Genomic DNA, 27,477 nt, shown 5'->3' with positions numbered 1-27,477 from the left:
TTTTTCTAGATGTTGTTCTCCATCACTTCCTCTTTCCATCTTCCTTTACTCTCACATCAGCACCACAAATTTCATCCACTGAACATCTGTTCTCCAACCCCACACCATTGCAACTGCCTGGCTCTCACCACACCCTTATCTCGCTGCATCACTCTGCTTTTGTGACCTGGCCTTTAGGATATGGGTAACATTTTCTGTTACAGTTGCCTGCTACAAATCCCTTGTACAAGGAGAACTGAGGACATCTGAGCCTATGAAAGAGGCAGATGGCCATGCTGTCATCCGGCAGGTTTATGTGGGCTTTCTCCCACTCATATCCTTGGACTTCAAGTTCCTCTGCCCACCCCAACTAGCAGGAGCATCAACTTCTGTCATATTTCTTCATTCTGTGTCATGGCTTTAGAACTAGCTTTGAAAAAAAAAATCTTTCAACAGCTACTTTTTTCTTCCACAGATCATTAAAGAAAACAAAATTAATCTGTGAACATGAACTATTTATTACGCAGAGATGCACTGATGCTCTGAAATCAGACAATATATCAAGTTCCATTTTCCCCTGCAACATACAGTTATTTGTAGCTAGTTGCTTCTCTCCCTTCAGAAAGCCTCCCAGGCTAAATTCACTGTGACACCCATGCTGTTGGGTTTTTGTTACCCTGAAAATAGAGAAGACAGGTGAAAACATCCTAACCAGCTGAGATGAGCAGAGGGACTCCAGAGGTAATGCAAACCATCATGCAACTGCAGCATACATGCAGGTAGAGCAAGGTGCTGCCCACCTGCCAGTGCCCATCACACCAGATCTTTCCCCAACTGCTTCGAAGACTTGAACCTGGGAGAAGGCCATTGTCAGGCCCTTTTCTAAGAGCATTAAGAATGGCTCACCCAAAAGACAACCCTTCACGGACTTTGGTACCCTGCCTTCCAGGAAGGGTTATCTTCCCACCAGCTCAGCCCATCCAAAGGGCTCTCAAGTGGCTGACAGCCTTATGGGGGGAACCCCAGGAGGGACACCCTTTCCTGCAGCTGCTCTAACAGCTCCTGGCCACTATCTGGTGGCACAGGCAGACCCCAGCACCAGCTGCAGATGCCAGCAGGAACTCCACCCTGGACCACTGCTGCTCCCTGACATGCTTGATACTGCATAACCCATTTCTCAATGCCCTATTATCTTACCAAAAAAACATCTGAATACAATTTCATGTAGGAACTCTACAGAAGCACAAGGTCTGAGAGCCAAGCTCTCCTTCTCAAAAGTAAAAGGCAGAAGATTTGATTTGCAGAAGTCAGGCACAAAAATGCAAGACCCATCTTTCAATTAAATAGATTAACCCATAATAACATTTTAGAATTATATCCACCTGCCATCTTCCTTTCTTTAGCTACCAGTATCACAACTGTGTATTTGCACATTACATTGCTGAATTTAGGTGATAAACTCCTCTGAACATGTGACAGATTCTTGATCTTTACCAGCAAAACAACAGCTCCATACTGGTGCAACTCAAAACCAAAGTTAAGTCCACATTTTTCCATTTGGCTGAAAGGCATGCTCTGCAAATAAGTCACAGTATAAAACATCACTATGACAACAACTAGGAAAAAAAAGTTACGAGCTTTGAAAGTAGCTCAAACAATTTCCTTAAACAAAAGGAAAATAATTTGCATTCAGTCTCCTAATACAAATAATAATTTTTGTGTTGTTGGTTTTATTTTTTTCTTGTAGTAGATCTTTTCGGATGTGCATGGAGGAAGCAGGAATAACACTATGGCTAAAAGATACAGGCACAAAACAATATAAGTCAGCAATTTTTTAAACTAAAGTATTATTTGATTTATTAAAACGATCAAATATTATAATTATTGCATCAAGATTGTTGAAACTTTTAGAGAACTACTTTGTTCCATTATTTCCAAGAGAGAAGTGGACAATTTGAATAAATGGAACAGGAAAGACAAACTTTTTCAGAAAAGAACAAAAAATAGAAAGCAGAATATTCTTTCAGTATATAAAGGCTGTTACAAAGAGAGCTTTGGGATTAGCTGTTGGTCAGTCTCATCAAGAATAGACGAGAAATAAATCAACTTGATTTTCAGTGAGGAAACCTTTATACAGATGTCAGGGAAAGCTTTTTAAGTATAAGGACACCTAAGACCAAGCTGCTTTAGGAAGGTCACATATACACACAAATTAGCAAAAAAAGATAATGTGGAAATGACGTCTTATGCCTTACAATGGTCTTAAAAGCCTCCAGTAACTGGCTGTGCCAAAATGAAACAAAAAAATGGTTGTTGCGTCAGCAGGTTAGATCCATTTTTACAGGAAACAGGCAAAAGTAATCATTTACAAATAAATAATGCATAGCTTACAACTAATAGCTTTGAAATGTTTTAATACTGTATTTGCTTTAAAATAGCCTTTTCAGATTTAGACTACATCTTGGGAAAAATCATAGCATAAATTTTCCATACACTCCTTACAGAAGTGTTTGGAAAAAAACGTCCCCTAGCTAACAGTACAGATGTGCTTTTTTTTTTTTTTTCCTAATGAAAACAGATCTTCATGACAAAGTCAGTTTTCTGTATGACATAGAGAATATTTTGTTACTCTTTAGCCAAAAGGTAAGCTACCACTTCACAGTGTAACACTTGCTCTTTTCTTTCCACAGTCTAGACAGAAGCAGTGACTCTTATATAATGTTTCCAAATCCTTTGGGTTATAAAACCTTGGTTTTAAAATTTCACAACATTTTAACTAATGACACGGTTCTGACCAGGACTGTCAATAACCCTAACTGTTGGCTGCAGGAGGCAACGATCAGCACTACAATCAGATTGTCATCTCTGTCCCAGAAAGGCAGATCTTCCTCGAAGTTACCACAGGCAGGGGAAGGGGGGAAAAAACAAACAAGCAAACAAAACAAAACACACACACCACAAAAACATAAAACAACACACTACCACACAAAAACCACCACAACAAACACAACTACACAAACAGCAGTAGATGAATGCTGATCCAGATCTCATTGAATGTAAAATCCCCAGAGTGTCCAGAGTGTTCAGTGATGCCAGGACTTTGTCCAAGGAAATTATTACAATTCTCTGCTATCACAACCAGTTCAAAAAAATCAGGCTTTTCATTGCTGAATGCCACCTGTTACTGCCTGGCAATGCATGTTCAAACAATTACACAGGGTCATATAATCATAATGAACAGGGTATCATTCACAAATCAAGAAGTGCTGGACTGAAGAGGTTTCCTTATCCCCAGAGGAGGGCAGGGGGAAGAGTGGGAAAGACAGGGAGATGAGAGACGAGTGCACAGGTAAGGGGGCTTCTCCAGGCTGAATGGTGGCCAAGGGATAGATGTGGCTCAGCTACCTCAAGCTCTATGGCTTCATCTTTTCCTATAAGCTGCATACTTAATTCAGCAGGAAAGGATTTCACATTGTATGTTGTCTGTCAAAACACATGCAGAAAAGCAGCAGCTTGTAAAGCAATATATATTGCTTATTTCATCACATTCTAAAAGAACCTGGAGGAGATGTGGTGGGTCAGGCTCACAGGTTCACTTCAGAGAATCAGTCTCCAGCAGTGACCAGCAGCAACAGAGGTAACACAAGGTTTGGGGGGAATTACAAGAATACAGTAAACATGAAGCTGTCTATCAAGGACTGCAGCCTCTTTTTTTTTTTTTTTTTAATATGTGAACTGATGTGTCTTTAGAAAGAGAAAAAAAAAGAAAACTTTGGTCACGCAATCTGTGTTATTCAGGAAATCAAACTGGATGATCACAGTGGTCACTCCTGGTCTTGCAACATATTCATTTTTAAAAACTGTCAAACATCAAATTCATTCTCTGTGGTTTTTTTACCCATGAAGTCCAAAGAACTTATGAAAACCACCCTTCATCTCCTGTTTTTTACTATAAATCTTCCTTTACTGATTCTACAAAAGCCTTGGAAATCAAATAACTTCTAATTTCAAACTTCTGTGAATAATGAAAACTTCATTCAACACTATGGCTTTTATTCCAACACACATAAATAGCTTCTTGACTTGCACAAAACCTGAAACCACTTTAATCAATCGGCTATATATAGTCCGGATAAATACTGATTTTGAGATTCTGGGTATACAGCCAATCCTGTGCTATTTGCTAATACTTTGATCTAAACTCACATCATTTTAAGAAGAAATGAAAAATATTCTGGGGAGAACAAAGCCAACAGTAAAGAAATTACAGCCTGTAAGAGCTAGAGGATGTATACATTAGCTAAAAACTCAACTTGTTCCAAAAGCATTTCAGAAGACAGAAATATATTTAGACTTATCACAAAATGAGACAAAAATATCCATAAATTCGTTATTTTGCTACTCCCACTGGAATTCACTCTTGATTTTCCAGAAATCTACCACTATATTAAGTATGCTTAATAGCATTAGTAGACAGCACTACAGTCTCATTGCCTGTGTGCGTGCATAACATTCTGCTTCATTTTCTATGGCAGCATTATAGCACCGGTGATTTATGTCTGTGTAACAAAAAGGGCTATTCTGTAGAAATATCACAGGAAATGACACACAGGAAATAAACCAACACAGACATCTTACAATCATTTCCTAAGCTCTTGCACAGCTAACTGCTGAGCTCCTGAAACAACCCAGATGCTGCTGACGTGAGGAATGAACAAGCACCAAAAAGGCTTCCCTCTCTCAGCATGGTTTCTGGGTCCTGAGAGCAGAGGATAAACAAGGCAATGAGCTATGGAATAGTTGGTTATTTAACACCTGCGAATATGCTTTATTGGGTATTAACCATTCAGTACTGTCATGGTTCATCTACGGTGGCTACAGATGGACGGGTGGCACCTGTGGTGGCTGTGAAAACAAGAAAGCTGAAGATTAATGTCTGGTGAATACTCAAGTAATGGCTGGGGAAAAAGAAAGGCACATGGAAAAAAGTCACTGTAAGCCTCCTGCCAGAGCTTTCTCGTCTTCTCCTCATCCATCTCTCTCATCAACTACCCTTAGTTCCACTCGGGCACCATCCCATTACCACATCTTATTCTGCTATAATGCTCAAAAGCATCCATTCCCTTCCCACAAGCTCCCACTGCATCAAATAGAGTGGATGGAGTGAAAGTTCAGTCTCTGCCCTCAAGAGCACATAATTCAAGTTACAGCAAGATGTCAACAGATGTGAAGAAATATGTCAGCTTTGTCAATATGCAACAGAACACCATGTCCTGGAAGCCAGATGAACTTAATATCATTTTAACATGGATTTTATTAAGGAATAGAGGACATAGCTCATGAGGGTTTTAGTGAATGCACAGTATAGAGAACTGCTTTTCTTCTAAGGAAATGTCACCATCTAAAAATAGCCAGAAAATGAAGAAATATCTCAGCCTACTATCCCATTATTGCTCAATATTTTATTATTCCCACTCACCCTTCATACAGCCTTTTAATGGAAATTAAAATATATAAAAGCCACATATGAAGATATATATACAATATGTTAGAAAAAAAAAAACCTGACATTGCTGTCCTAGGCTAAGAAACAATATAAGACATCTTTATACTGTTATTTTCTAGGAAAAAATAGCAGACATATTCTATATGAGCCTGAATATACAGTGGTCTATACAAACTGATTACACAGACACACACTTCAAACGTAATTATTTCATGCAATTTTTATTCTGTACTCACTAAAGGAGTTAGGAGAGCTGTTTCAAGACAGCAATCAGGAAAAAATCCAGGTCATTCCATGACACTTTTTATTTTTGAGACAAGTCCTTTCCACAAAAGATCTCACCTGCAATTTTACCATTCAGTACACATAGTTTGTCTTAACTCAAAGTTAGTTTGCCAGTGAAACACCCTTTCCTGTAGACCTAAAAAAAAGTTTTGAGAAAATCAGTATAAAATTTCATGTAACCAGGTGAAACTTCACACTGTAAAAATAAGTATAACGTTCTTTAGGTAACCGAAAGAGATACCTATGCTTTCATTATTATCTACAAACCAAGGAATCATGAAGTACACTTATGCTGTATAAACACTCAAACCATCTTAAAACACTGTGGGTAAAATCTTGGTCCCATTAAAGCTGATGGCAAACTTCCCGCTAACTTCAATAGGGACAGTATTTCATCCATTGTGCCAACTCATGAAGCAGAAAAGGGTGAAGAAAAAGCTTTGAAATATAAAACTAAAACAATAAATAAGATTGCTTTAATCACCACTTCCGACGCCTTCAGTCTTCCATGCAGTTTCTGCCCCTCCCTCCGACATACCAAAAGCTGAAGGTTCAGTGCTTCAGCAGTTGATTTATTGGTCCGTGCGATCCAGGTTTGGACCATGCCCTGCCCTTACCATTGCTTCATGCCCAGCAAAACACAACAGAGCAGCTCTTACACCAGGCACATTTTAATATTGTGGGAAAAGATCCACAACATTAAAATTCAGATTTTCAGTAACTCAATCCAGAACATTGCACTTCCTAAAACTGCTCTCTGGTTGTTTTAAACGGTAGAGGAAAGTTCCTTAGCAATTGGTGTACAAGATCCCTTCTTAGTGATGCAGGAAAGTGGGTGGCACCATTTGGTTTCCATTCAAATTCTGCTCCAGTCCAAAAAGAAAGGCAGTTTTGCAATTATATTACCGCCTCTCCAGATATACTGCAGAGGCTTTAAAGGAAGAAAATTTCTGGAAATCAAATGGCTTGGTAGGTCCAAAGGGAGAAATATACCTAAAGGCCAGATGTCTTTCATAAGATACTGGACTAAGAACAGCTGTTACTCATATACAAACTACCCACTTCTGGACAACCTAAACAGCAACTGTATCAGGACATGAAAAGCAAAGCTTTCATGCAAGACCTTAATGAGCAAGCTGAGGTTACATTTAGTGGCCCAGCTACCATGAATGATAAGTTCTACAGCACTGTCGGAACTTCTACCAGATTAGTATTGTTACAGGGAAGTGCACTGAGCTCCCAAACTAATGAATTATTATCTATGTTTCCTTTTCTTTTTTGAAGTATTTTTGATTATGGTTATAAAGATTCTAAATCTAGCACACCTGTTTTGTTCTAATCCATCACTAGTTATTTTTTAAATATCAACAACACGCCAGACAGAAAAGTAAGAAAAAATTCAAGTAATGCAAATGTATGCAATGTTAGGACTGAACTAAACACTAAGTGTGCTTGTAACAGCAAATATGGAGAGGTAATATTTTCCTAAATGTTGTCTTATAGACAAAAAAAAAGTCCACAAATTTGTTTTTAGTATTGTCCACAATGCTTTTATAAGACACCAAAGGTTGTGCAAAGCATGAGCCTGTGAACAAGAAACACTGATTTTGTTTTGAAGTGAGGATACTCAATATCCATAATTTTATTTTCTGGGTCTTCTATTTCCAAGATCATTTTGGTATCCTGTATTACACAGTCAATTGTTTTGAAACATGTCATTCTCTAACGTGAAAGTGTAATGAAATTTTTAAGATATTAGCTCCATAAGCAAATTCAGCTGAAGACTGCAGGGAACATTTGATGTACATAATTTTAAGAAAAGAAAAACAAAACAAACAAACAAACAAAAAAAACACAACAAAAAACAACAAAAAACAAACACACAACCTCTCTGACATATCAGGATAAAAGACAATCTTTCAATAGGGAAGACAGAGCACGCTGTAAGGCTTCACAGAACACCAGAACGTGGGAACAGAAATGAGAGCTGTTCCTCAGCAGAAGAGCACATCTCTGAGCAGACAAAACACAGCAGCTGTCAGAACCTCAAGCAGGGATGTCCGCAGCCTGTTGATGACAGTGGTAAGACTCAGGTAGGAGAACAATGATCTACCCTGACAGTCAGCTCAGTTAAAATGACTCTCAGAGAAACACAAACACTCCTTCTGCTTCCCATGCTCACGCACAGAGCACCACTGTTTGTGCTCAAGGCCAGGCCATACAGACCAGGAAAAACCTGGTGTGATGCTTTCCAGGTATCAGCCATGCCACCTACACACACCAACCCCTGTCACCTCATGTTACCATGAAGGAGGATGAGCTCTCTGGCACAAAGGATAAGCTACATCTCACTGGCTGCAGAGCACGGGCAGACATCCAGGAGTCATCCCGCACTCCCCCAGGTTGTTATGCTCCCCTTCCCACAGATACCCCAGCAGTTCCACAGGGGAAAGGTGACACTTTGCTCCTTTCATCTCAGTATCTTGCCAGCAGTGCCAGCTTATAGAAGTATTAAACTGGATATAGGTAACAGAGAAAGCTGCCCTGTGGCTGGCAAGCTTCATCAGGCATGCCCAACTTTTCAGTGACATCTTCAGTAAGGCTGATGACCCTTGCTGACAGTGTAGTCAAGCTGTCAGACAGTGGAGGATGGGGCTGTGACAGAGAACACCAAGGCAACAGGGAAATTAATGTATGGCTAGAAAATAAGGACAGCCAGTGACTACAGCTACCCAGCTTTGGTGATACAAACATCATCTCAACTTGAAGTATTTATAGCCTTATCTACTCCTTCTAGGGTTATACTGCACAAGAATGCATATACCTGATTGACTAATTAGAAAATCAGTAACTGAGTTTACCAAGTTTATTCTCTGTTGCCTGTCAATAAGAAATTATCTCCTGAATACAGAACTTAACCAACAGGCCACAAGGCTTCCCCCAGTTTTCCTCCACTTCCTCAACCTGTTTCAAACCTTTCTTCCTCTAGACTACACCCAAGAACAAGTCACAGGGGCTTGTCCAAATAGCCACAAAACTTCTTCCTGCCATGTCCCTACCTTGTTCCACATGAAGCTTGAATGTACATTGTTGCTAATGACATTATAAGCTATTGAAAGAGTTTAAGATTGCTCTGTTCCACGGTTTATGTGAAGGCACTGGTATATGCCCTTCTCCCCACATTTGATTAGTTTCCCAGTCATTCTATCACAATTTTTTTTTTCCCCCTCTAGATCTATAGACTTCTCATCCTATCAGCCACATGAGGAAGACTTTCACTTGAAAAGGAGATAAAGAACTAAGCCTTGCTTTTCAGTACTTTAACCTAGGAACAATTTGTTGCATGAGTCTACAGATGGAGTTATGGTCATATCTTAATTGGACATCTGAGTCCACAGTCTTACTGCATATGCCAGTAATGCTGGGCAATAATTAAACAACTATTAAAGTAAGCACATAGTGACCTACTTATCTCAATCATACATCAGCTTTGCTTCAAAATAGGCTCTTCTGAAAAATCAGGTGTCCATGTTCCTCAGGCTACACTACCATTATAGACCCAGTGTCAACCCATTCCAAGAGGTACACTCTTACCACCTTTAATACATCCGTATCTCATGCTAACCAGTTCTCTGCATAAGCCAGGTTTTCTACACCTTGCGCAATCACAACAAAACACTCTTCAGAGTAACTTGAGAGCTGGCATGTAGCATGAGTGTGCATGCTTGTGTCTCTTGTGTAGTGCCCAAAGGCAGAGCAACACTTTGAAGCCTGCATGCAATGGACAGCAAGGAGGTTCTTCGGCTGCATGAAGCAGCAGCCCTCAGATTTGGGGAACCAGAACCCACTCCCCTGCCAAGGAAACAATCTACGCACCTCCTTCCAGCAGGAACTGCAGTCAGCCAGGATGGGCTTGCTCAGACAGAGCACAAGGAAGTGCCTCTTGCCAGGTACCTTCTTAGTGCCCAGCACATGCTGCCCCTTCCAAGCACACTTTAAGCTGGCACATCAACACAGGGCCTGAAGGGTATCAATACCTTCCTCAGGAGATCAAGTTTCAAGCTGCCTCTAACTCCAGAACAGAGTTTGCTGGAATACTTAGTGAAGTCCAAGTGGTCATTAACAATAAGCGAGTCAGTACAACCTTGCTCCTAAGGGCCGGTTGCTGTAACAGAATTCAGCTACAGCACAAACACAGGAACAATCAAACTCGTTACTGAGATTTACTGAGTAATTTCAGGTTGTAAACCTGACCAGATGGCACTTGTGAGCTTTATTCACTATCTTGGAGTTTTTAATTAGGTTCCTGTTCAAGGCAGTCTGCTGGTCTACAGTGGGAGACCTCAGGTTTCAAAGCAACCTTAGGAGTCCCATTGCTCTGTTTGATAGAAAACACTATGTCAGGGAACTGCTGCAGGCACGGTTCCTGCTGCTTCCACCCCAGGAACCTGTCAGCAGGTAATTAACAGAGCAGAATTAAAGGAATAGCCAAAAAATGCAGCTACGCCTTGACCAAAATGCAAATTAATGCTTTAATGTGCCACAGTGCTTTATAATTTTAGGATGCTCTGGGTACAATTATCATTAGGAATCTGTATACCATCATTTTCTCTTCTGTCTCTTCACATTGGTCTCATATTCACCTTCTGCCACTGACAAACTCACTCTGGGTTTTCACAGCTTTTTGAAAAACTGCAGGTGATCACAATCAAAAGAAACAACATGTAATGACTGTTTAGAAGCTGAAGAACTTGCAAGGCAATAAATAGTGCATCTACCCCACCGCACTGAAACATTGCAAAAACAACCAGCAGGCTCTGATATTTGTGGGACCAGATCCCTCAACAGACATTAGTTTCATTAAATTTCAGAATCAGGTCCAATACTTCATTTTTAGCAAAACAGATCAAACAAAATAGAACAAAAACAGCAACCACCACCACACCACAAGCCCACAACAGGTGAACCAACACAACAAATTAAGATTTTTTTTATGGATGCTGTAGTGTATAAAACCTCAGTGACACTTTCAACCTGAAGCAATAAAACACAGCACAACACACCAGAACAGTAAGTATTGTTTTATCAATCACAACAGCACAGCACCATGGATGTCCTTTTATCAAAACCAGTTAGAAGCTATTTTGGGGTTGTTTGTTTGTATTACTTTGTCTTTTTGAGGAGCAAAAACTCCAAAATTCACAACAGTTTCTAGACTGCTGTAATGATGTTCAACATAAGACTGATTACTCTTGCAAATCCATTTTTATTTTATAGTATATCCTGGATGCATAAGCTAGTATTAAAAATATCCTCTCTGTTTTAGAAAACACTCTACTAACCAAAGAACAACAAATGCAGAGTTTGTGCGTATTTATTTCTGTGGCACTGGTGACCTAAGTTCCTTTCAAGTGGCAGAACTCTAAAGTCATTACAAAAGGTAGCAACGCTCCATTATCTACTGATTTTAAGAGAGGTGAGTGGGTTACAAAATAAATGGTGTATATATGTATATGCACGTGTGTATATACGTATATGTATATATAAACTTTTTTTAGCTGTTTGAATATCATGTAACAATGAGCTCTAAGAGTCACCTGCTTGGTGTGTGTCAGTTGGAGAAAAACCTGCAACTTGGAGAGTTCCCTTGTTTATTCAGAACAATTCTGCCCCAAAGTATTTTGTCAGACAAGAAAAGCAATCCTGTCCTAGCATGGGATGAGACTGAATCCCTCTGAAACTATAGCTGTCGCCTGTGGATGTGTTTAAGATCGCGTCAGACAAATTCCTGGGGAATGAGGATGAACTGGATGCACTCAGGTCCAACCCTTCTCCACAGGACTTTGATGTGCAGAACTGCCTATAGGCCTGAAATTCCTAAAAAGTGGTTTTGTCAGCACTGCACATTAGATTCCTGGTACAAAGCTCAAACACAACTGAATTTTGTGTTAACTAGTAGCATACATGGTGCAGTAGATAGCACAACAGTTGCAACAATGTGGAGTTTCTCTAGTTAATAATGGTAAAAAATCCTGAAACAACTGAAAATAATAAATAGTTGCATACACTCTCTCATCACACTCTTATAAAACATCATGATTAAGTATCTTAAGATCTCTAAAACAACCCCTTTATTTCACATGACAAAACTAAAGGGGTTGGAGGAAACCTGTCCTCCCATCAGCTCAGTTACACCAAGTCTTTCAAACCTTCAAACAAAGTCAGTCTCTCTCTCACAAGCTGTATATAAGATTTGTGACTACAGCAGAAAGACATCTGGTGATAACCAGAAATATACTTTACTGTCGCTCTGTCCTTTGAGGACAGTGAGACATCAGGAGTAGGGCATCTCTTTGCTGGTAATTTTCTGTCTAATTTTGGAATGATGCAGTCTACACCACAAAAATGCTCATTCATTCCCTCTCCTTTGATGGACAGATACCTACCACATCATAACACTCTTGAGAGCTGAGCAGGGAAAAGCCCGAATCCCTCTTTCTCCCTCCTTAAGCATAGAAAACTGCATCTGTGCTATTTACAGATTTCAACGCTTGTCTGGACTGAAGTTTCGTAAACACAATCTATTTTGAAGTCAGAGGCATTAAGATTTGGATTAATGCCTTGAAAGAAACAATTCAGGTAGCCTACGTTCCGCCCCCCCCAGTGTTGGTGTTCACCACTGGTTGATTATGAAACCTCAAAGGCACCCAGTCAATATGAAACGTTAAGACCTCTGGACTAAAGCAAATTTTCATAGAACTATAAAATCATTTCAGTTGGAAGAGACCCTCAGGATCATCAAGTCCAGCCATAACCTAACTCTGGCACTAAACCGTGTCCCTAAGAACCTCATCCAAACGCCTTTTAAACACCTCCAGGGATGACGACTCCACCACTTCCCTAGGCAGCCTGTTCCAATGCCTGACAACCCTTTCCATGAAGAATTTTTTCCTAATATCAAATCTAAACCTCCCCTGGCACAACTTGAGGCCATTTCTTGTCATCCTATTACTCGCTTTCAGGCAGTTGTAGAGGGCGATAAGGTCTCCCTTCAGCCTCCTTTTCTCAGCTTCCTTTTAAGCTGGTTGTATCCAGACCTTGGCCTATAACTGTTTCATAATCAAATTTATACATTCAGAAATAAACAAAATGTCAAAATCAAAACAAACAAACCTTGCGTAACTCATTTGCTCTCTGCATGCCTCATTTCTCTGTTCATCTTGGGGTTAGAGCGCAGAGGGTGGTGGGGTGTATTCTCAACGCTGCCCTCACTGCTTCACCAGCTGAAGACTTTGTTGCTGGAAATCTCTATATTCGTAGTACTGGCAATCTGAAAAACAAAAACTGTTTTGTTAACATGCAAATCCCTAGATACATTAGAAATAAGTTTTGTTCTGAACCACTTCCAAACTAAATAATTAATCTGTCTCACACAAAGACAACAACTCACATGCAAAACAAAAAAAAAAAGGCAGCAAGAAACATCTCCGCTCAATTCATACCTCACTTAGGCGTTCTGCACAGACTGCTCATGCACAGCAGCTCAAAACCTCTCTATATACATAGGGAAGTTAGAAACCAGTAATGCAACACATTGCAAACACGTGCTTCAAGAGGAGTTTTTGTTAAGCTATCCACGTTTCTATCTGGGAAACACGCAACTAGGAAGAGCAGCTTGAAATGAGCCAGCACCATCACTGGCCCTTTTCTACAGTGGTGGCACCAACAATAAGCAGTGCCCGCACTACACCAGGACTGCAATCCACACAAAAGCACCTTCAGGTTTGTTACCATACATTCTTATTTAAAGCTTCTCATATCCCAGGCCTGGCTAAGCTACCAAATTCCAGCCAGGACCTCTGCAAAACAGCCACATGTCAGCTACAAAGATCTACTGTGCAAGTTTTCTTGCACCAGTTGAGCCAGGCTCTGAAAAACTGGTCACTGCTTTTGAGCAAACTGATACCGAGTAACCAGCTGCTCATTTCCCCACAGCACTTGAAAATGGTAAGACAGAAGGCATAGCTGCCCTTTTTGTTCAATGTGATACACTGAAGTTGGTGTCTAACTGAGCTCCCAAAAGCTGGCAAGAAGAACTTCATGATCTACAAAGTCTGTCGTTTTCATGCTGCAAAGTGTCAGACTGTATTACAATATTTTCTGTGATGTTTAAATTGGCACGGCTGATTTTCAACAGCTACTTCACGGCACACAGCACCTTGTCATAAGAAATATCCTTATTTCTACAACAGTTAAACTGACATGCTACAGCAGAATTAAAACTAAGACAAGAATTTTTATCACACTCATGCTTCAAAAAGCAGATCTTACTAAAAAGTCTGGTGATAGAGTCAGTATACAACAAAACAGATCGTCAATCAAAACATTACATACAAACTGGAGGTTACTCCTCAAACTAAAGCTGTCAAGCATACAAACAGGGCAGCATACTACTAGAAGTTTTCTTTTTATAAGATTACTCAGTGGAATTAAAGCAAAGTCCCAAACTTACTTCACTGAAAACAAAGGCTGTCCCATTAAAATGAAATGCAAACAAAATACCAAATAATAAAAGCTGGAAAACCGCCATACAAAAGGGACTAACAATGGGCTAGCAAAGTAAAGAGCAGTATGAGACTGCAAGTTACACCCAAGAGGAAATGTGAGTAATAAGGTGTAAGTAATATTTTGCCTAGTTGTTACCATAAAACCACCTGAAAAGTTCCAAATACAAATTAGATACTTGCTTTGCTGGTGGGGAAGGGTATGTATCTACGCAGAACATTTAGAGCACACACCACCAAAACCCTCCTCATCATCGGTTTAAGAGACACAGAGCCAAGAGCTACAGGGCAAGGCTGCAAGTACCACAATGATGGCATTCAAACAACATGGATGTGACCCATGTGTAATGGAACCCTTCTGTCACAAGTTCACAGCGCTGTTACCATGCCTGACCTGTACTTTTTGTCACACATACTTTTCCTACAAAATGGCACAGCACGGATCTGCTCCTCAGAGAGACACGCTTCCTTCACCATGGTACCCAGTTCCCAAACACCAGCATCTAAGACTCAAAGGGCTCAGACAGAAGCTTGCTCTCCCCCACATGATTGCAAAATCCCTGAACTGAGAAGGGTCCTTTCTCTTCCTGTGTTCCAGCTCACTGCAGAGAGCTGCTCTGGCATTTTCCCTTTCCTGATGGAACTACACTTCCAGCTCTTCACACATGGGGCTTCTTTACTGGTGCTTTGATAGACACAGAGTGAGACCTTGTATGATGCTAAATACAAGACTTATGTCAGTACACACATGTAATTTCAACAATGTAGAGTTAAACTTTGCCCTCGTGGGGCAAAACCTGACTCTTCTGGATTTTTGTTGGACCATAACTATAGGGGAAATGCAGCTGGCTGTTAGGTAATTACAGCTGTGGTGACTTCATGATACTAACACTCAGTCATCTCAGATTTGCAAATGTACAGCTAGAACATTTCAATCTGAGCAAGAATAGGCAGAAATGAGAGCACAATGTTTATAGCAGGCAGATGGTGTACTACTTTTGATGTGAAAGAACCAGTTTATGGTAAAGTAATAGAAAAGCTCCCTACCAGTCAGGTCTTATTCTGACATTTATTAAGTACAATATCTTGCTCTGTTTGAAGAAAATTTACTGGCCAGGGAAGAGGGTCAGTGTTTTTAAAGTGTTTCCAGCACTCTCACCAAGCTCTCTCTCAACAAGGTCACGATACAAAGTTCATCAAATGTTGAAGGAAGTTGGTCACAGTAAATAGAAATTTCCCAGCAATGCTCTGCCATCTCTGTGATACTCTTATATTAATCTATAGACCTCCAAATCAAAGGCACCATGGTCTCGCATACATACAGAGCTTTATCCATTTAAGTACCTTGATATAGCAGGCTAGGAGGAAACAGGCATTTTACACCCATGGTCTTAAACACTCCTCTTTCCCCTTTCCTAAAGCAAGCCTTTAAATGCCAAGGATTCTACCACGGGCAAAGCACTTCTGAAGGAATCCATCTGAAAAAAATCTTTCATGCATCAAGAAAAGAGAGAAGGGTAAAAAATTGAAATAATTAAGAGACAAAGATACTTTGTACTGAAGTAATAGTCACATAAACCTCACGCATCTCAGAACACAATTGTAGCCTCCTGTATACTAACAATGCCAAAATCCTGCACATTAAATGTGACAAAAACAACATAATAGAGTTTGCGATTTAAGTTACAGACAGACAGACAGTTATAGCTGTGAATGCCTTAACAGAACAGATGAGGCAGTAAGGGTTATGGTACCAGACCTTGATTTTGTCATTAGTCTTGTACTCACACTTCCATTTTCCTGCTGAACAAGGGGGTACACAAAAATAAACACCAGCAAATGGCTAGCTGGTAGGGAAGTTAAGACATTAGTACAATGCTACCATAGACCCTTCCAGCTCTGTTGTAAAGAGTGAATTACATTATATACTGTATAGCCACATTCAAGTCATGGATAGTTCCTCATTTGCTCTCTGGGAAAGGCTGTACAAACTCAGGGTAAGTGCCACCTGCACGAGCAGAGAGCAAACACCAACTGTTTGGGGTTTTTTTGTTGGGTTGCCAGACATCTTCAGTACAAACTATAGCCCCTGGTTAAAGTAAGCATACAATGACCAGGTACTGAGCAATTCAGGAACACAAGTCTACAAACATCTCCTTTCATTCCAGCTGTACTACATCTCTTATGTTGAAAGGGAGGTATGAGACACTACCAAACCTCAACAGGTCTGGCAAAAAGGAAGTAGAGAGGAGATACTTGTTCATATGGTTTCCCTAGAGGGTTAGCTGCTTGCAGCCAAGCTAAAGACAGCACAGTGCCCTCCTATAATGGGCACTGCAAACAGCTGTCCAGGATAGTTATGCACAGTATATACATGAGACCTTGGCCTCTCGATCATCAGACAGAAGAGATTTTAACTTATGTGCCATTTATGTTTAATCAACCACCAGTGAACAGCTTTCTGCAAAAATCCATCAGTTTCTGTGTGTGATTTTCTTGGATCCTCCCCCAACCCACTCCTTTCCCCAAAAGAAACTTGGGAATAGCCTGCACATCAGGTGTAATAACAGGGAAAGCTGCTCCTGCTTACAGAAGAGAAGAAAAAAATCCCATGATCTTTTTCAGCCCCATCGAACCTCTCTAAATGTGCCAGTGCCCTGGACCCACATATTCAGCATATATTCAGTGTAAGCAGCAGCTCAACTCCTGAGAGGCCAGGCTGCCCAGTGACACACTGAGCATCAGCTCTGCTCATGGGCAGAAAACACCCAGATCCACAGGAAGAGACCATTTACCAAGTCTGTCTGTCCAGCCTGCCCACAAAGGCAAGGCTCTGCCACAACGTGCAGCTCTGCCCTGAAGGAAGAAGCCGTCTGCACTAGGAAAGCTGGACTTCATTTTTCTGTGCATTGGTATTTGTTTCAGGAAACTTCACATTCCCAAGCAGCATTTCAGGATCTATCTTAACTGCTCTGCCAGATGCAGAACTGAGCCAAACAGGTATATATGTCTGTGATGATCCAAGGCATTTCTTTCCCCACTTTCTTGCTATTTTCAGAATACATTCCTGAAAGCACTTGAAAGTATTTTTTTTATTTTCGTTGATGATTTACATTTCAGAGGCAGCACATGAAAAAACGTGCTGACCTTTTTCTTAACCTCTGACTGATCCTATGAGAAAAAGGAACATCTTGTTAACATTATTTACCCTTAATTCACTGATTCTACACAAAACTAATGATCATCATCTAAAGCCTCTAACTCTCTACTCAGCAGTTTAATTAGAAAGATGATCATTGATTAATTCACTTGAGTTACTCCAGAGAAGGTGTGACTGAACAGAGATGACTCCACCCCAGAGAAATGTGCATTAATTAGTTCTGCATTAAACTGCCTTCCTCTTTACTCAACTTCAAAAGAACAAAACCCTACCACACAACAAAAACAAAATACCTTTCAGTGTTAAACTCCTGAGGTATTTTTATCTTACTTTATTCTTGAGGAAGCTGAACCTTTTTTTTTCCCTAGTTATTTGTTTTTACAAAATACACAAACCTAGACTAGAGGTTCAATACGATTTTGCAAAGCCTTGCCAAAGAAATGCATTAATGAATTAGTTGGCTCAGGCAAGCAATGAAGGATGACACTTATACTGGACGTAAACAGCATTACCTACATACCACAATCGAAACCAAGTATGCTGTCATCCCGCAAGTGGTTTCAGTATCCTATCTAGGAAGACAGTCAAATAGCAAACCTTATTTAAAGGTTTCCTCACCCATTTTTAAGCTCTCATCAAAATTTCTCCAACCACAGGCTGGTCTATAGCCTCATCACAAGTCTTTTACCCCTGAAAAAGGGGTAACCATTCCTTGACCATATCTGTGTGCCACAACTCATGCTGCCGTTAGTCTGGCAAAGGTCATGCCTCGCCTTGCCTTACAATTATAATTCCACCTGCTGATGTTTTGAACAGCAAGAAGGACTGGCTAACTTCTCTTTCCATGAAATTCCTCTCCTGGTCTCTACACACAAATAGAAAACATCTCCACAGTATGACCCTCTCCTTGCCCACTGCCCTGTGGAGGTTTTCTCCTTCCCCCCAGGTCTAGGGACAGAATGCCTGATCCCCAGGCCATTTCAAGCAAATAATCCTTCTGCTATATCTCCCTTTGTCAAGGAAGGTGTCCGGCCAGGTGGCAGTTAGAGCTGGCGACTCAGCTCTGTGTATGGGAGCAGCCCAATCCTTTTCCTGTCACCAGAAAGCAACATGAGGAAGGCAGACATGGAGCAGACCAGACAGCCAGGCTAGGGAGGACAGGGAGGGGGGAGCAGGGCTTTATCTTCCACATCCTAAATTAAATGCTTCATATCATGTCCTGGCATTATTTATCCATTTTCAAAGCACAAGCCACCACGTAGGACACACTACAGCCCCGCAGAACTCCTGCTACACAGTTAGAAAGAATTTTTCCATTGGCCTCTGCCAACTTAATATATAATCAATGTGGCATCAGCAGAAGTCAAGTGAGAAAACTGATCCTACACCAGCATGCCATTTTAAGAGCATCCAGAATCAATCATCTGTGAATCCCTCCTCTGTCGCCATTATGCATGCTGGTAGAAAGTCGTCTTAAATCCTTTGTTTCTAGGTTATTTCATTGTCATCAAGTTATGGAGAAAATAAGCCTGTGCTATTGCAAAGGATTGGAACTAATAAATCTTACTGAGGTTTCTGATAGCTTGTCAGCACCCATAGAGCAGTTCAATGGCACAGACTTAAAAAGAGGGTGACCAATGGGGAAGGAACACAGAAATACCAGAACTGAGCCTGATCTATGTGAGGTCCATCACAAAACAGCAGCTTTCTGCTGGTGAAGGGATTAGATCTACAGAAAGTGCAAGTACAGCCCCATCACCAGTCTGGGACTCTCAATTTCAAAACATTTTTGCAGCGAAGTAACTTAAGAACATAAACATTCCTAGCCAGACAGAGATCGGTCATAAACCTTTTCTGAAATGGAGATGAACTCTACTATTGTGTATTTGAAGCAACACTATAAACCAGGCCATATCTATATAAAGCAACACTGTGGGCTTAAAGCAACAGTGGCTTATCCTCTGTCAGCTCAGGCTGAATACCCCAGGAGAGGCCCAAAAACTGTGTTGCTGTTCAGGACCTAGGGGTGGGAAAGCTTTTCATTTACTAAGCAAAGTTTCAAAAGGAAATTAAAACCTTTTGCAGAAAAACAAAACAGGAAAAACAAGTAAAAAAGTTGGAGATGAGTTCTGTGAAATTCCCCATGAAGCCATCGAAGAAAGCCAAAAAAAGTTGCACATACAAAGGTGAACCTCAGATTTCCATAAAGCTAGCAACATTATCAACAGGTCAGTGCTCACATTTGATGGCATATACCAGATTTAAGAGACCTATATATCCACATTTTACAGATACCATGCTGTAAGGAACACTTCAGAATATACTGCATTACCTTATCTTTTTCAAAGTACTTTATCTTCCCTTTTCTAGCATATTCATCTTGTATAACTTTTTAGTCTATTATGTCATATACTAGAAAATAGCCTGATATTTTAACATTGTGTTTTTATCAGGACATTCCTAACTGATTAAAAGCAACAAAAATAGTGGGAAAAAGTTACTTAAAAATATTAAACTGAAAGATAGGCCACAATTCTGCCCTTTTGGCTTAAACATGTTTCTAAAAAAAATCAGCACATCAAAATAAACATTTAAGGGAAACACAGGAATTGCTTCTCCTTATCTCAGCACCCAAACTCCCTGGGAAGTCACTCACAACTAACTCCAACTTCTGGGCTGACAAACCTATAATTTGCCACACTGATTAAGTCTTATCTAAGATTTTATAACACAGAGGCCTTGAACTGCTCAATTGTTTTAGTTCACTCTACAATACTTATGTTTTTTTCCAAATTCAGAGCATGAAGTTGACTTAGATGATAACATTTCCACTTAGACATGTTTTAATTAATGGCATTTTTGTTGGTGATAGCATACTGAGATGAGCAGTCTTAGTTCTAAGGAACAAACATTACAGGACATACTAATAGCCTGAACAGGCTGAAAATGCTAAACAATGTAACATGACTACTGCAGGTTGCTAGGATATCCGTAGCAATATTCATCTTTGGGTGTGAAATGTGGATGCGAATCTGAAAGGTGACAAAACATCATGGTTAGTGGGGCAGATTAGGAGACAGATTGTAAAAACAACCTAGTCATTTACACTTAGCAGGCAATTATCTATTTGTTGAAATCCTGAACTCTTTCTTCGCCCACTAACTTGGCTAACGCTAGCAAGTGCTTCCCTCTCCCTTTTCACCTCATCTGCCCAAATATAAACTCTCCATTCCAGAAAAGCTCCTAGTGCCATTTCAGAGATCACAACTGAGAAAGCAAAGATCCAAAGCACTTCTCACTAGAAGTATTTTGTGCCTTCTGAGCAAGCTGAGTATTTTAAAAGGACTTAAGATGAGAAGCAAGAGTTATCAATGCCATTATGTGAAAGAACGAGAATGTGAAAGGAGGGAACCCAGACTACATGAAGCCTTGAGACTCTAACTGCAGCAACGCTGACATATCAGCAGCATCCTCATTTCCACTCTGCAGAATGACTCAGACCTGACTTTAGTCTTGCTATCAGCTTCAAGTCATCAGCATGTGTTATCCTGATTTCTTCAACAGCTTAAAGATAATATGCATTAGAGTCTGTTTTTGTTGGTTTATTTCAACCTTCATTAAATATCCCAGTAGTATTTTCACGCTTAGCTATTTTTAAATGAAATAGATTCATCACCTCTATAGAAGTCATGACCCCGAGAGCTGTGACTTTAAAATAACAAATAATTATTAGTAAAATTCTAAAACCCGGCAGTTCTAGAGCATCTTTGCTACCTGGGAGAAATAAAGACAGAAGACAAAGTTATTTTTCAAACCTTGTTCCCAAATTTGGGGCGTCACAATTCTCATCCTAGGCACTCCTGAGAGTGGTGGTATATGAACCAGAGTATAAATTCTACTCCCAGCTTCGTTAGAAATTAACTGTATGAATGATGACTGGTACAAGAGTAGTGATTTCAACTGCTTTTCAATTATTGTCTCAATTATGCCTTGGCATAAAGCTTTACTGAATTTGGAAGCCTATTAAACACCCAGATACCTTTCTCCCCAACAAAGCAGAGGCAGCAGAAACAGCAGTGCTACCCAATCCGGTGCTCTGTACCACCCATTGTATTCAACACCCCAGGCACAGACAGAGGCTGGGTGTCAGGGGGAGGGGGCTGAAGCATATTTTATAAAGTGGGAGTATTCAAAGATTTTTATCAGCAAGTCTCTAGTCTGCTCGTGGGCACGTGCGGGTAACAATTTTCATCGACTCTGGTAGGCTGGTAAATCTGAGTTAATTTCCACGGGGCTGCAAAAAGCACCCAGACTCCCCCCTCTACTCCCTGAAGATATAACAACTCTTTGAAGGAACAGCTGGCTAAATAAAGTTGACAAATCTCTCTTATTTTCTGTAATGCATTATTTTAAAAACAGTTTGAGTTCTTCTGCTGAAAACCTTTCTAAGAGGTTTCAGCCTGAAGAAAAAAAAGAAAAAAAAAAAAACACAAAACACCACCGTGGAGATTTTCCATATGAATGACTGAAGGTTGGCAAGAACTAAACACAGGTGAAAATATAATGCTATAAGACAATATAGGAGGCATGCTTAAAGACACTCCTACCACCTCCGCCTACAGTATTTTATATATAATATTGTATTATGCAGTTGGAAATGCAAAGGCATATTAAAACAGCTTTAAACTACTAATGGCCCACCATTTTTGTTGTTGTTGCTTCTATTTTTTAAACATGGGAAGGCAAAATTACTGCAGCTTTAACAATATAAAGTATGAAACATCCAGGTTTCTTTGCTGAAAAGCCCTCTCTTGGGATCTGAGGCCAGGAAGCAATCACCTGGTTGAGCCAGTCCTGCTACAAGCAGCCAAGCATTGCAGACATCTGGTCTGAAGGGTCTGTGGATCATATAATCCTAGTCCATCTACATCATGACACAAAAAACACTTCATGAGATCCAACATGAAGCCTGCAGCCCACAGGACAGGGCCAAAACATACAAGAGAGCAAGACAGATGAGACCTCACAAGGGTCCCACCGCAACACAGGATTTTCTATATTAAAGGACAGAGTTCCATTGCCAATCTCTATTACCCATGGAAAAAGAAAGAACAGAAAAAAAAGGCAGCCCACTAACTCCTAAAAGATAATTTTGCAACAAGTTTTGTAGGGCTTATGTCCTAAATCACATCAGGTCCTTTGCCTAACAGCCACATCCCTCTGGGTTCCTAAATCAGCGCACCCTACACCAGCCCTGAAGCTAATGGGGTTGGTAGGTGGGGAAGTCACAGCCAGAAGAAGACACTGACTAAAATCCCCTCAGGATATCACCCTCTCCACTGTGCACACTGAGGCTGGAAGACCAAGCTCCTCAGTAGGCATCTCAGTAGTAGGCCTGAGGTAAAACAAATCAGAGCCACGGCCTCTTTTTTTCACGTCTTTTTGAGGAGAAGGAAAAAAAAAAAAAAAAAGGATTTTTTTTTCAATGGAAATATAGTTTCAAAGGCCAATACCATGGTAAAATCTGAAAGTTATAATGAATTCCAGGATTCATTCAAGTACTTCATTCTTAAAAAACACAATAATGAAAGGCTTACATATGAAATTTAGTAGTAATAACTTTGGGGTCAAACTCATAGTGATTTCTTTGGCAAAGCTTCCACTGACAACACTTGCATGTAATTTCAGTGGGTGTTCTGCTTGATAAAGGACTTTGGGATTGGCCCACACTCTGTATATTTAAGTCACCCCAGTCCCAGTATTATACAGCGCCAACCAGTCACAAAACCTAGCATTATTTAAACCATTTGCATGCCAGAATCTCCAATTGCAGGGTGCAAAAGCCAGCAGGAAGCACTGATCATTCCCTTAGTAGTAAACAAAAATGCAATCTTTTTTAGTTGGCTTTCTTATTATATCATTTACCTTCTATAATAGTAATTGCTTTTTTTAAAACATGGATTTGCACAGTATTCAATTCACCAGTTTCCCCATATAGATGTAAATTTACTGAAATAGCTGTTCACAGAATCCAAAGCCCAAGGGTGGAGCCCTAAAGACAAATATACGTAGTTTAAGATCTTTTATATCCAGACACGATAAGAAATCCAGTTATTTTCTAGTGAGCCATAAAAGGGGAAGAATGGAAAAACTACAAGTAAGCAAGCAAACAAAAAAAAATCGTTATCTTTTGCCCTATTCCCTCAAAATTGCATGGATACTTTAATGCAATGACTTGGCTAAAAGTTTCAAATGTTGTTTTTTCAAAGTATTTAGCCACATAAACTACCCTTTGTTTCTGTTGGCTTCAAATATTCCTAGGCTCATGAATTCTTCCTTAGGTATTATTATTCACAAAAACACAGCCAACATTGCCTTTATGGAGCAAGAAAAATCTGAGTATCATTTTCCACTTAACTCTTCCAGATCTGCATGAAAATGAAATCAGCAACAGCAGTTTCAGGCCAGGTTTTCTAATCATTGCACCTAATCACTACCATTTTAAAGTATTTTATTTCCCAACTAGTACCATCGAAAAATCTGTACAATTGCAATGCAAACTTAAGTCACGAGAGTGATGTAGCACACTCTAAAAATTTATAATGGTCTATATTCTGAATAAAGAATAAACAAGAAGCAGCAGTAGGCAAGACTTACTGCCCTACTGAATGGCACAATTCCAGAAATATTTCAGACAGAGAGCATTTATTTTTTTAATTTGAAAGACTTAACTAAGGCTTTATACTGATCTCCCACCTTCCAAATGCAAATATTTCAGTGAATGTAGACTTCATTAGCACTTGGATGCTGTACTTTTACACTATCACAAAAGGGAACTTTATAATCATCACCTTCTTAATCTTTCAAGTATTTTTTCAGTTTTTTGTCCAGCTTCTCCAAACTGAGATATGAGTGACTAAACAAGCAATTCATTTCCAATCCATACTTTCCACTTATTTAACTTCACACTCAGGTGATAAATTTGCAGCATCACTATTGCTACAGCAGGTGAATAACTTCATAGTCAACAGCGGCCAATCATTGTCTAAACAAGACAATGAAAAGGCTGCTTCAAATACCAGCCGTCCCAGCAGGAATAAGGACAAAAAAAGCAGTGAGTTCTCCCCCCTTAAATACCACAGGTACACAATTTGCAGGTCTTTCCCTTCATTTCCCAAGACCTTCCTTCCTGTTGTGTTCTTCGGGAGCAGAAGAGCCAGGAGGAACTCCAGACGACTCCAAACAGAAACATATTTTCCCTTGCAAGCATCTAAGTTTCTCCACCCGAGCTGAGGAATGAATTCTGCAATGCAGCAGTGAAAATTTGCACACTGCTATTTTTCTGAAGAAGTGCTGCCCATCCCAAGAATTCCTGGATGAAAAAACAGTGCCCAAACTACAAAATCATAAGCTTACGACTTGACTCTTTAGTCAGAGAAACATCATTTCTTCCAACATTAAGGAATGTGACAATAACAGCAAATCTGCCCCTGCTTGATAAGTGGCAGGCAATTCTCCATATAAGGTGAAAAATGTGCTAGTGCAGCTCATGCAACACTGCTAATTCCTTGCCTGTTCTCAATATTCAAGAACATAAATGAACATATAAATCAATTTTGTAAGTAAACCCTCCGCATGCTTACAGCTATAAACCATCTAGACCACGCTCAGCGCATAAGGAATTTTGAACTTAACCATTTAATCTCTTTTAAACATAGAGTGCATTTACGCTTGGTATGTATACCGCAGTAGCACATTAATTAACGTAAATCTGAGCAGTCCGGGCCCCATTCAATTCCTAAATTCCCTTTACACGTTACCACTTCCTGGTCATCCCACACATCCCAGCCCCTGACTAACAAGCTTGCACATCCAGCATGCCACGAAAGCAACCAGGAGGGTGAGGAGAGAGCTGAGGTCTGGATGAACCCGGCAGCCCAACACAACCACCGCTCATTGCTGCACATCACAGAATCACAGAATGTTAGGGACTGGAAGGGACCTCAAAAGCTCATCTAATCCAATCCCCCCGCTGGAGCAGGAACACCTAGATGAGGTTACATGCCCCAGGCTGATCCATGGTAGAAGCACCACAGTATCAGCACAGGACTGCTGCTACTACTGTTCAGCATTTTTATCTTACTTCTGATTGTCCAATACTCTCTATGTAATAGCAACAGAAAAATAAGCAGCATTCATGAAATTGTCTGTGCAGTACAAGAAGCTCGCAAAGCATCGCACGCTAAGAGACTTCTGTTGATCTTAATGGGCTCTATACCAAGCTGTAACAGCAGAGAAAAACTACATGACCCCTTCCTCACAAAGCAAGATACAGTATCTGCAAAAAATTTATCGGACCTGGTAAAGAAATCCACTTGGTTTGAGAATTAGACCCAAGCCCCATTTCTCTGTTTTTTCCACAATGGTGTCAAAGCATTATGAGTTATCACAATGTTCAGACAAATTGGTTAATGAACCAGTGGGCACACCAAAGAACTCTCTCTTTTGTTTTTTTTAAGGAATGAAATATCAGTGGTCAATGTCCTTGGCTGCCTGTTCAGCTTTGGGGCTGGACATTTCATAGGTGGGATTTAGTAGGCCATGATGTCTGCTAAGAAGACGACTTCCTTTGCAGAGGGTCAGGAAAAATGACAGCTCTGAGGTAGCCAAGAGCATTGCTCACTGTTCTCCAACTACTGATTTAGTGGTCAGGAATACATGTCAACAGATGTCTTCTTCCTGAAGAGTCCATCAGCAAACCTGAGGCCATAAGGCAGGGGTGACTATAAGAGCGTGTAAAAGACAGGAGACTCAGAAAAAGTCCCCAGGGTTCTTTCAGAAATCATTCAAAGCTGATTGGATTATCAGGAGACAGAAGACTTAAAAACTAGTTGGTAATGGTGGAGGGGGAAATAAATAAATAAATAAATAAATAAATTTTTTAAACCAAAATCCTGAAGTCCATAAATTACTCTGCAGAAGTTGTACTCTAGAAGTCAATGACTTGTATGAGAGGAGAGGCAGAGAAGTAAAGTTTCCAAACACCTTGCACACATATGCATATAAAATGTGGGTGGGGACAGTAGGAAAAAAAAGGTTGATTTTCTTTAACCTTCATGAAAAGGTATGGAAGATTTTTATTCAATTATTTTAGCGACAGAATTTTTTCTACATCAAAGAAAGAGCAGGTGATGTTTCAGATTGCCAACACCTTCCTAGTTTATCTACATTCAGACAGTCTATAAAACTCCCAAGGCAAGAAAAAGTAACATGACCTGCTGAGGAGACATCACAGACTGTTTCATTGCTAGTATAAATGTAAGCTTCTATTGCATCAGATACTAACAGTCAAAAGGAGAACGTGGCCAGGAAAGAAGAAATGTATCTTTAGAATACATTAACTGTCCCAGTCAACAGGGATGAGAAGTGCAATCAGCACATGAGTTATATTAGTCTTTCACAGTTTTGCTTATTGCAGGTCCCATGAAGTTCAGGCTACTGGTCTGCAAAGACAGAGCACAACATTCTACAATATCACAAGTATCAAGAAACTCAGCAATCAGGGATGTCTGGCTATAGTGACTTATTCCAAGACGTTTCTGTCCATCTTTTAAACAACAACAAACACCTTGTCAAAACTCTTCCACTTTTCCTTTAAAACATTCATTGCCTTAGCCAAAGGACCAGCTTCATGCACTAGGCAGTCCAGCTTCATCCTCTCCCTGTGGCAGTGCCCTGACACACACAAACTCTAGAACTGAGAGGGCTGAAAATGAAGAAAATAATCAATGTGTATTTATCAGATAATTATCCTGCACTTGGCTAACTGCAGTACTACTACTGGTGCTGGATTACTTCACTGTTTACTTTTAAGAAACATTTTGAAAATTTTGCATCCTATTATTGACGCTTTTTTCCCTACGATGACTTCAACACCTAATCAATTCTAATTATTAAAATACTCAATCTAGTACACCTGGATT

General features: G+C 40.1%; 1 protein-coding gene across 1 annotated transcript in view; it reads right to left on the bottom strand.

Annotated features, from left to right (window-relative positions):
- Nucleotides 1-12,972: 12,972 nt before the first annotated feature.
- SCAF8 (SR-related CTD associated factor 8) overlaps nt 12,973-27,477 on the bottom strand; it is a 159,961-nt gene continuing 145,456 nt past the window's right edge. Inside the window, exon 21 of the mRNA XM_065834588.2 lies at nt 12,973-13,100. The gene's annotated coding sequence lies outside the window, so the exon portion shown is untranslated. The remainder of the gene's footprint in view (nt 13,101-27,477) is intronic.

The sequence above is a fragment of the Patagioenas fasciata genome, chromosome 3 (assembly GCF_037038585.1).
Source record: "Patagioenas fasciata isolate bPatFas1 chromosome 3, bPatFas1.hap1, whole genome shotgun sequence".
NCBI classification, from domain to species: Eukaryota; Metazoa; Chordata; class Aves; order Columbiformes; family Columbidae; genus Patagioenas; species Patagioenas fasciata.
Note: the sequence above shows the minus strand (reverse complement) of the source record. Positions and strands in the feature narration are given on the sequence as shown.